Source organism: Hordeum vulgare, unplaced genomic scaffold (genome assembly GCF_904849725.1).
Source record: "Hordeum vulgare subsp. vulgare unplaced genomic scaffold, MorexV3_pseudomolecules_assembly, whole genome shotgun sequence".
Lineage (NCBI taxonomy): Eukaryota > Viridiplantae > Streptophyta > Magnoliopsida > Poales > Poaceae > Hordeum > Hordeum vulgare.
In genome coordinates, this window is record NW_025422756.1 from 40,777 (window position 1) to 51,357 (window position 10,581).

Genomic DNA, 10,581 nt, shown 5'->3' on the forward strand with positions numbered 1-10,581 from the left:
ATCCTCCTTCCTTGTTGGAATACATATATGATCATAAACTTATGCTATATATAAACTGAACCATAATCGACGAAATTTTCCGAAATTGTCCTATCCCTAAAAAATAAAAAGATGACCCCTTCTTCCTATATATTATCAAGGAAAAGTAATCTTTCTTTTATAGGCGAAATTCTATTGGATTTTAGCTGTATATAATTCCTTAATTATATGAGACCAAAAAGAAGAAATGACACGAGGGTTCTATATATAGATAGAGAAAGAATAAGAAAATTATGATGTGGAAAAGAAGACAGGAATTGTGTACAATGGCATTGCACAACAATTTAATTTGGAAAAGGGATGTAGCGCAGCTTGGTAGCGCGTTTGTTTTGGGTACAAAATGTCACAGGTTCAAATCCTGTCATCCCTACCTATTACTTCTTTCTTCTTTATAGGCAGTAGCAACGAGATCAATTAAAGTAAAGTGGGTATAACTGGAATTTGTGGAGACTATACGTACGTGAGATACATTAGGAATAGAAAAAGATTTTCTTTTTGAATGAATGAAAGCGCTCTTAGTTCAGTTCGGTAGAACGCGGGTCTCCAAAACCCGATGTCGTAGGTTCAAATCCTACAGAGCGTGATTCCATCTATCTTATGTCGAAGCAGAGTAAAATAATTTAACAAAATTGAATTGTAACTCCAATTTGACCTCCTCCAGACCAGAGAGGAGGTCAATAAAAAAAAAAAAATGACTCAATCAAAGATCCAACTGATCCCCACGCCTGTATTGCAAATACGCAGTCACGAATAATCCCGCTAAAGTAATAGGAATTAGGCCTAAGACGATTCCAAATAGAAAAACTTCAATCATTTCGATTTGTTCGGGGGGATAAAAAAAGAGGTACGATCTATCCCTAAATAGTACTCTAAATTATCCACGAATCTCAATGACCAAGAAAAGAATTCCTAATTAGTCTGGAAAAGAGTCGTAGAATATCAGGAATCCCAAAGAAAGATTTTGCTTTTCTGAATTATTATTATTCAGTCAATTCAAATAAGACGTATCTTGTTCAAGCCAATAAATAGAGCTGGGGTTATAGTTAAAGCAGCCAGTAGAAAACCGAAATAACTAGTTAAAGTAAGCATGAAAGAGTTAAATTCCATTTATTTTTTTTTACTACACTACATATGTTGGTAAAGCATTTACCTAAGTTATGGAAAATTCATAATTCATCAGTTATTTTAGATAATACTAAAAAACAAGATAGAGTGAGATACAGAAGTGTAAAAGAAAGTGGATTCATCAGATGATACATGAGTCCCTAATTTCGAATCAAGAGATTTGTTATGGAATTTTTCAATTGAGTAAAGTAATAATATTAAGAACTAGATCATATAACCCCATTGAATGAAAAAATGAAATTGGATTTTCAGGGAAATTTCGGAATAAGAGATAAATAAACAATTGAATTTGAAAAAAAAACTTCTTTCTATTTTGGATAATTTCTTTTTCAATAGGACCCTCTTTTTGGACTGAACGATCGAATATTCCCCTATTCCTTCTTATTTTAATTTTAACTGATTGTATTCTATATGGAATAAGAGGAGAAGAAAAGCATTCCACGACCTCCCGAGGGTCTGTTAAAAAAAAAAGAAAGCTCTTCCTTGAATTTACTTTATTTTTATTCCTTTTTCGAACTCCAACCAAAGTAGATTCGAAGACGAGTCACTTCAATTATCCTTTTAAGTTCTATTCTATCTTCTGTCTTTCCCTATTTCATCTCGTAAAGTTCCACGCTCGCAGTTTGGTCAAGAAAGTTAGACCTAATCCAACAAACAAGACAAGGATTAATTACGAATTATGAAAGGATAAATTTCACATATATATACTTGTCCTTGTATTGTGTCAGTATGAGAATATCCTTCCTAAATTATTTATCCAAACCTATTGATCATTAACTTAGATTTTCCCAAGATTTTGGCTGCTATTCCGAATTACTCTATTATTCCGAAGCCAAGGAAAATAAATAGAACCTACAAAAAAGGGGTTTTCTATTGACGCCTTGAATAACATATAGCTTACCTATAGACAAAAAAAAGTAATTATGTTTCGGAACCAGGCAAAACCAGATTGCTGTGCCATAGGAAGGATAGCTATACTAATTCGGTATACTCAAAATACACCTTTGGTACAAAATTGACAATCTCACAAGGATGAAATATCAGTAATTTTCTATTTACTGGTTGATCCCATCTTTTACGGAATCAATTCCTTTTTTGAATGTACAAAAATTTTGGGAGTTCAGCATGTCTGGAAGCACGGGAGAACGTTCTTTTGCTGATATTATTACCAGTATTCGATACTGGGTTATTCATAGCATTACTATACCTTCCCTATTCATTGCGGGTTGGTTATTTGTCAGTACGGGTTTAGCTTATGACGTGTTTGGAAGTCCTAGGCCAAACGAATATTTCACGGAAAGCCGACAAGGAATTCCGTTAATAACCGACCGTTTTGATTCTTTAGAACAACTCGATGAATTTAGTAGATCCTTTTAGGAGGCCCTCAATGACCATAGATCGAACCTATCCTATTTTTACAGTGCGATGGCTGGCTATTCACGGACTAGCTGTACCTACTGTTTTTTTCTTGGGATCAATATCAGCAATGCAGTTCATCCAACGATAAACCAAATTCCAACTATAGAACTATGACACAATCAAACCCGAATGAACAAAATGTTGAATTGAATCGTACCAGTCTATACTGGGGTTTATTACTCATTTTTGTACTTGCTGTTTTATTTTCCAATTACTTCTTCAATTGAGAGAAAGAAAGAGACTAATAAGAATTCTCTTATCCCATTTGGAAAGATACCATCCTTATAACTACCCATGACTGTTTTTGTCTCTAGCATGACCAATTGATAAAATGTGGAGGAAAGTAGGGGAAATGGCCGATACTACTGGAAGAATTCCTCTTTGGCTGATAGGTACTGTAGCTGGTATTCCTGTGATTGGTTTAGTAGGTGTTTTCTTTTATGGTTCATATTCTGGATTGGGTTCATCTCTATAGTAATCGGAGGGACCAGATTGTAAACATGAAAAAGTAGGAGCTTAGCGGGTCCTTACCCCCTTTATCTGATTAGAGCGGAAAGGACCCGCGGAATTTTTACTCTTATAACGCGAATTGAATCTATTCGATTCACTCTTATGAAGCAACAAGAAAAAGAGATCACTCGAGGATCCAATATCTTATTCCACAAAGGAAGTATCCTGAAAATCCTTGATTTAGTTTCGAGTAATAAACTAATAAAACCTTAATCAAAACTATTCAACTAGCCTAAAAATAAAAAAAAAACCTTCAATGGAAGAGTTTACTTTTTTTTGCAAAATTTCTGTAAGTTTGAAGTTAAACTTAATTAAACAAGCCAAGCAATTCTATTTGCTTACAATCACAAGAAATTTGTCCCCCGCCATATTTTCTTCCCCTCTGTTTGTCCACTACCTCGGCTAAACCTAAGCAAAAGAAAAAGAGGCCCAAGAGACAGACCCGAATAAAGAAGAAATAGTAAAGTAATCTTTGACGAATTAGGAAGAAAAAGGATTCTTATTTTGATACAAGAAGAATCGGCACAAGAAAAAGCCTTTTTCTTGTGCCGAATAGACGATTAAGAAGACCTGCAATCCCTCGAAAGAAATTTAAATTTTATTGTTCTCGCCTTTGCCTTGGATTCTCTTCTTTTGCATGAGATATAAATAAGGAATTCCAGACATCTCGTAAACAAAAAAAAGTCTAAACAAAAAAAGGATTTCCAAAAAAGATCATAGATAATTCTAGCAATTGCCAATAAATCGAGGCTTTTTACCAACTTGATGGTAAGAAATTCCGGGACCTAGAAATTCATTTCGTACAATTGAACCTTTTCAAACTGTTTCTTTTTGAGAACCAAAAAAACTTGTGCCAAAATAACGGATGCGAAGAAGAACAAAAGGCCTTGGACACGTAATGGATCCTGAAGCACGATTTCTGCGTCCCCCTGACCAAAACCTCCCACATTAGGATTGCTTGTTAATGGTTGATCAATCTTGATGGATTCCCCCTCTGAAACAAGAAGTTCTGGTCCGGGAGGTATAATATCAATCACTTGGCGTCCATCTGATGCATCAACTATGGATATTTCATACCCCCCTTTTTCTTTACGTAGTATTTTTCTTACTATACCTGTTGACGTAGCATTATAGACTGTATTGTTACTCTTGCTACCATCAGGATAGATCTGTCCTCTTCCTCGGTTTCCCCCTACATATATAGGATATTTTAAGAAATGAGCATCTTTCTTCGTAGCAGGATCAGGGGAAAGAATGGGAAAGACAATTTCACTATATTTCTTACCGGGAACAGGGCCTATCACAAGAATATTTTTTTTATCGGGACGATAACTCTGAAAAGCAAGATTTCCTATCTTTTCTTTTAACTCAGGGGAAATACGGTCGGGCGGCGCTAATTCAAATCCCTCGGGCAAAATAAGAACAGCACCTACATTCAACCCTCCCTTTTTTCCATTAGCAAGAACTTGTTTCAATTGCATATCATAAGGAATTCGAAGAACTGCTTCAAATACAGTATCGGGAAGCACAGCTTGGGGAACTTCAATATCGACGGGCTTGCTAGCTAAATGGCAATTGGCACATACAATTCGCCCAGTTGCTTCTCGTGGGTTTTCATAACCCTGCTGCGCAAAAATGGGATATGCATTTGAAATAGATGTCCGAGTTATTACGTATATCATGATCGATACAGAAATCGATCGAGTTATCTGTTCCTTTACCCAAGAAAAAGTATTTCTATTTTCCATGTCCAATCACAGATCCCAGAATTTCTACAATAAATTAGATAGGTAGCTAAGCTAATCTAGTTCCCTATACACGAATTTGTTGGCATTCTACTGCAACAGTTGTACTGCAATGATGAATACCTTAAAGCAGGTATAAATAGAAAGAATTTTGGTAAAATGGAAAAGGGCTTTCTTTCTAAAGAAAGATGCTAATTTGATTAATATTAATATCGGGAGATCAAATGAATTTATGCTTCACTAATTGAATGATAAATGACTACAAGCGAAGGAGATAGACGGTTTAAACAAAAAAAGACCCAAAATTTCAAACATGTATCTAGAATTACTGGAAAACTACAAACAAAAATAGTGAAAATAAGCTCATTAGGAGCCCATCCAAAATCGTTATAGACCCAACGAATTACTAGTTCCCAACCACGGGTGGAGTGAAATCCAACAAAAAAATCAGTAACTAAAAGAATAAAAAAAGCTTTTATTGAGTCATTTAAATTATAGAAGAATTCCTGAACCCAAGAATTCAAAATGACAAGTTCCTCTTTACCCAGAAAAAAAGAACCACTTAGAATAGCCAAACAGATTATATTTGTCGAGAAATGCAAAATGATATGGAGATGATCCTCATTATTTATTTTGACCCATTGTATTATTTCCTTGTGTATTCCTGTAGGAGGTTTTTGTACATGTGTCTTTAGTTTCCCTTTTATCATCTCGTCCAAGAGAGAAAGTTCTTCTAATTCTATGAATCTTTCTAGAATCCTTTTCTCTTGAATATCAGTTAAGAGAGTTTCGGATTGCCTGGTATTCCACCAATTCTTAATCCAAAGTTCCAGACATTTGTTAAATGAGGAAGAGACCCCCCAAGGCAAAAGTACGATAAATACAAGATATAGTAAAGAAGGCAATGCTTTCTTTTTTTTCATTTTTGATCTGTAAATGGAGTTGTTAATGAATATGCTTCATTCGCTGACTCTATTCCATTCCCTGACTCTATATGATGATATTTCTATTTCATGATATTTCTATTTCTTTGAAGCAAAAACTCTATAGGTTTGATACCCTGTATCTATTCTTCTTTTTTGTATATTAGTGGAATTTCAGTGCATTGGGTTCTTTCTTAGATCTAGATGGAATGAAATAGTGAAATAGAATAAAAAAAGCCCTTTCGGGTGAAAATGGAAGAGAAGAATAGTATGCAATATATCTAACTTCGACAAAAAAAATTTAAAATAATTTTATCTTATCCTCGTTTGTTCCTTCCTTTAGATAAATACTTAAAAATCCCCTTACAATAACAAATCCAATTTCGAAGGGACTTCCTCCCCATGTTGAGAAAACTTTTCTTCTTCCAATTTATCTTTTCTTCATTCAATTCAGTTCAAAAAAGATACCTCAAAATACTTCAATTGGTACGCGCAAGAAATAGGCCAATTCGGCAGCTTTTTGTTCAATTTCTCGTGGAGTAAAAAACTTATCATCAGTACGAGTCAAGGGAATGATCCCCTGGCCCCGGATTTCCATATAAAGAATACGACGAGGATAAAGACCCTCTTTAACCTGAATTCTAATTGATTGGATATCCCGCATAAGGAATCGAAGGAAGACGCGACGTTTTATTCCAGGGAATCCCCAACGAAAAATGCAAACTATTCCCTCTTTTCTATCGAATCGGTCATAACCACTACCTACATTCCACAAAATAGTACACCACAGGTAGGAGCTAATGAATAGGCCTGCGATTCCGTAGAAAGACATCACGACCCCCTGCGGAAAAAAAAGAATTTCTTGAGATGGAAGTATAGATATAATATTCTTACCAAGATAACTGGAAGTCCCAACCAATAAGAATCCTAGTGAACCTAGAAAAAGAATACAGGCCCAGAAAAAATTACTCCTTTTTCGAGAACCTTTTAGAAGTTCTACCCATATGTGTTCTGATCGCCAATTCATATTAGATATACTAAATCCAGCAGCGGTCGATTGAAATTGAGAGAATAAGCTAAATAATTTTGCCTTTACTTTTTTTGATTCTGAAATCGCCTTCAGCAACTAGTACTCCTGTGAAATAATAGGTTAGATACATTGACTTTCTATTCAAAAAATATTCGTTGATTCAATTAAAATAAATAAAAAAAAACTCGCTATACCAAGCTCTGCATATTCATGCATTTATGCTCGTAGCCTATATCTGCATCCATAGCCGTTTTTCATTTGTGTGTAGAAAGTGTGTGTAGAAAAAGTCACATACCCTACCATATTATATTACTTACACTAAAAAATACTAGACAATCTTTTTTTTTTGCACATAAAGAAATAAAGAAGTCATTGCAATTGCCGGAAATACTAAGCCTACTAAAGGCACGAAAATAGAAGGTAAGTTTAAATCCGTCATGGAATAGGTGTCTCAATTCAAATTTACTATTTCTATCTAGTCGAAAAATATCTTAAGATTCTTATGATATAATTAAGTATATCTATTATAAGGAATATTGACTATTGTATTTTTTTAGTTTGCAAAATATTCTGTAAAAAAAATGATAAGGATAATAAGAAAATTCCAAAAAAGGAGAACTAATTAAAAAGATTTTTTTTATTTTCCCATCCTCATGGCCTTTCTATCTTTCTAATCTAATTTGAAATTGGATTCAAAAGAAAGCGACTAGAATTTACTTCCTGCATACATACTTCTCTAGAAGCGCATACAATAATGCGTGGTAAAGGCAGAAAAATAGTATATTCAATCAAAATCAAAGGGCAAATTATCTTACCTACTATAGATCCCCTACTACCCTCTTAAGATCCCCTACTACCCTCTTAAGATCCCCCCTACTACCCTCTTAGACTTTTAAAGGCGATATACCACCCAAAGAAAGGGTATGAAAATGCCGGGTGGTGTTAGCTTTTCGACGAAGACCCGTCCTGTGCCGCGAAGTCCTGTTAGTAAGACCCCGCGCAATAATGGATTATAGAAGAATAGTATTCAAAATACTGCTCTGGACGCATATAGTAGCATTGCGATTCCTAATCTTTTTTATTTATGAATATGAACAGAAAAAATTCATTGTATCGTTGGGTCGGAGCGGAGGTTTGGTCCAGAAAAATTAGGAACAAAACGTCTACTCTACCACACTGAAGTCTATAGCGCTGTATTTCCACGAAAGTATAATTCTTACCATCAGGATACGCTCCTTTCAACGTCTCTCCGATGGGTCCAGGTTCTATGTCCAATCCCAAATCAAGGATTTCTCGCTCTTGATCGGAGTCATAAACTAAAACTACCTTTTTATCCTTTTTATTAAGGTTATAGAAAACTTCCTTATCTAGTTCTAGCATGTTGACTCACGATTACGCCTGTTAAAAGTTTCAAACGTCCTCTTTTTTGAAATTGAAAGAGAGTCTTATAAAAAGGTCTAACTTCCAAACTATGTCTTTTTTCATTCATTCTCCTTTAGTTTTTTTCTCTATCTAGAAGTGGAATAGAATAACCCGGTTGAAGGGTAATGATCATACGTCTGTAATGCATTGTACGGCCCAGAATAGGTCCTATTCTTCTACCTTTTCCAGGTAGTCGATGGCTATTCACAGCTACCACCTTAATCCAAAGAAGAGTTTGAACCAATGCTTTATTTCTGTCTTAGTGAATCCCGATTCGACATTAAAAGTATATTGATTCTTTCCCAATAAACGAAGACTTTTTTCTGTAAATACTGCGTATTTGATTCCATTATCATATGATACTACTATATTTTATTATTTTCTTTTTATTTCTTTATTGTATTATACCTTAATATATATATATATTCTAGATATATAGAATAGACGAATCTCGATTTGTCAAGTCTCATGATCATATCATGATCTATTTTTATTCGGCTCAATCTTTTTTATAAAAAAAAAGATTGAGCCGAGTTTAATTGCAATCAATTAGAAGAATAAAGAAGAATTACTGCATTTCATAACTTATTTTTTTCTCTTTTTATTTCGTTTATTTTTTTTTAGACCTTCTTATCGATAGTATCTACCGGCTCGAACTCGAATTTGATCGCCTTCCATACTTCACAAGCTGCGGCTAGTTCAGGACTCCATTTGCAAGCTGCTCGGATAATTTCATTACCTTCGCGAGCAAGATCACGCCCTTCGTTACGAGCTTGTACACAAGCTTCTAAAGCCACTCGATTAGCTGCTGCACCAGGTGCATTCCCCCAAGGATGTCCTAAAGTTCCTCCACCAAATTGTAATACAGAATCGTCCCCAAAGATTTCGGTCAGAGCTGGCATATGCCAAACATGAATACCACCTGAAGCTACCGGTATAACACCTGGCATGGATACCCAGTCCTGAGTGAAAAAGATACCGCGAGCACGATCTTTTTCAATAAAATCATCGCGCAATAAATCAACAAAACCTAAAGTCATTTCGCGTTCCCCTTCTAACTTACCTACTACTGTACCGGAGTGGATATGATCTCCCCCAGACATACGCAATGCTTTAGCTAATACACGGAAATGCATACCATGATTTTTCTGTCTATCAATAACTGCATGCATTGCACGGTGAATGTGAAGAAGTAAGCCATTGTCGCGGCAATAGTGAGCCAAAGTAGTATTTGCGGTGAATCCCCCGGTTAAGTAGTCATGCATTACAATAGGAACCCCTAATTCTCTCGCAAATACAGCTCTCTTAATCATTTCTTCACATGTACCCGCAGTCGCATTCAAGTAATGCCCCTTGATTTCACCGGTTTCGGCCTGTGATTTATAAATAGCTTCGGCACAAAAGACAAAACGGTCTCTCCAGCGCATAAATGGTTGTGAGTTTACGTTTTCATCATCTTTGGTAAAATCAAGTCCACCACGTAGACACTCATAACACGCTCTACCATAATTTTTTGCGGATAATCCCAATTTTGGTTTAATAGTACATCCCAATAAAGGACGGCCATACTTGTTCAACTTATCTCTTTCAACTTGGATACCATGAGGCGGGCCTTGGAAAGTTTTTGAATAAGTAGGGGGAATTCGTAGATCCTCCAAACGTAGAGCACGTAGGGCTTTGAACCCAAATACGTTACCCACAATGGAAGTAAACATGTTAGTAACGGAACCCTCCTCAAATAGGTCTAATGGATAAGCTACATAACAGATCCATTGGCTGTCTTCCCCAGCAACAGGCTCGATGTGATAGCATCGTCCTTTGTAACGATCAAGACTGGTAAGTCCATCAGTCCAAACAGTTGTCCATGTACCAGTAGAAGATTCGGCAGCTACTGCAGCCCCTGCTTCTTCGGGCGGAACCCCAGGCTGAGGACTTACTCGGAATGCTGCCAAGATATCAGTATCCTTAGTTTCATACTCTGGGGTGTAGTAAGTCAATTTATAATCTTTAACACCAGCTTGAAATCCAACACCTGCTTTAGTTTCTGTTTGTGGTGACATAAGTCCCTCCCTACAACTCTTGAATTAAGAATTCTCACAATAACAGGGTCTACTCGATGTTAATTAGGCGTAAATGAAACTTTAGCAAAAATCTCGTAAAACAAAAAGGATATTCAATTAATATAATATCAACTCATTAAAGAAAATTGAGGGCATGCTTAGGTTAATGAATATGTTTCATTCATATATAATGCGTACACCCTGTGTATGTTCTATCCTATAGGAATTCCACTATAGGAATTCGATAGGAATTGAGTTGTTGTTATGGTAAGTTAACACGGTTCGTTATTAAACCATGGATTTGATTT

At 35.7% G+C, this 10,581-nt stretch overlaps 2 non-coding genes across 2 annotated transcripts; both read left to right on the forward strand.

The window, feature by feature from the left end:
- Positions 1-335: 335 nt before the first annotated feature.
- Positions 336-409, forward strand: TRNAP-UGG. The gene has a single exon. It is a non-coding gene; the product is annotated as a tRNA-Pro (tRNA).
- Positions 410-548: 139 nt separating this feature from the next.
- Positions 549-622, forward strand: TRNAW-CCA. Its single transcript has one exon. It is a non-coding gene; the product is annotated as a tRNA-Trp (tRNA).
- Positions 623-10,581: the final 9,959 nt, after the last annotated feature.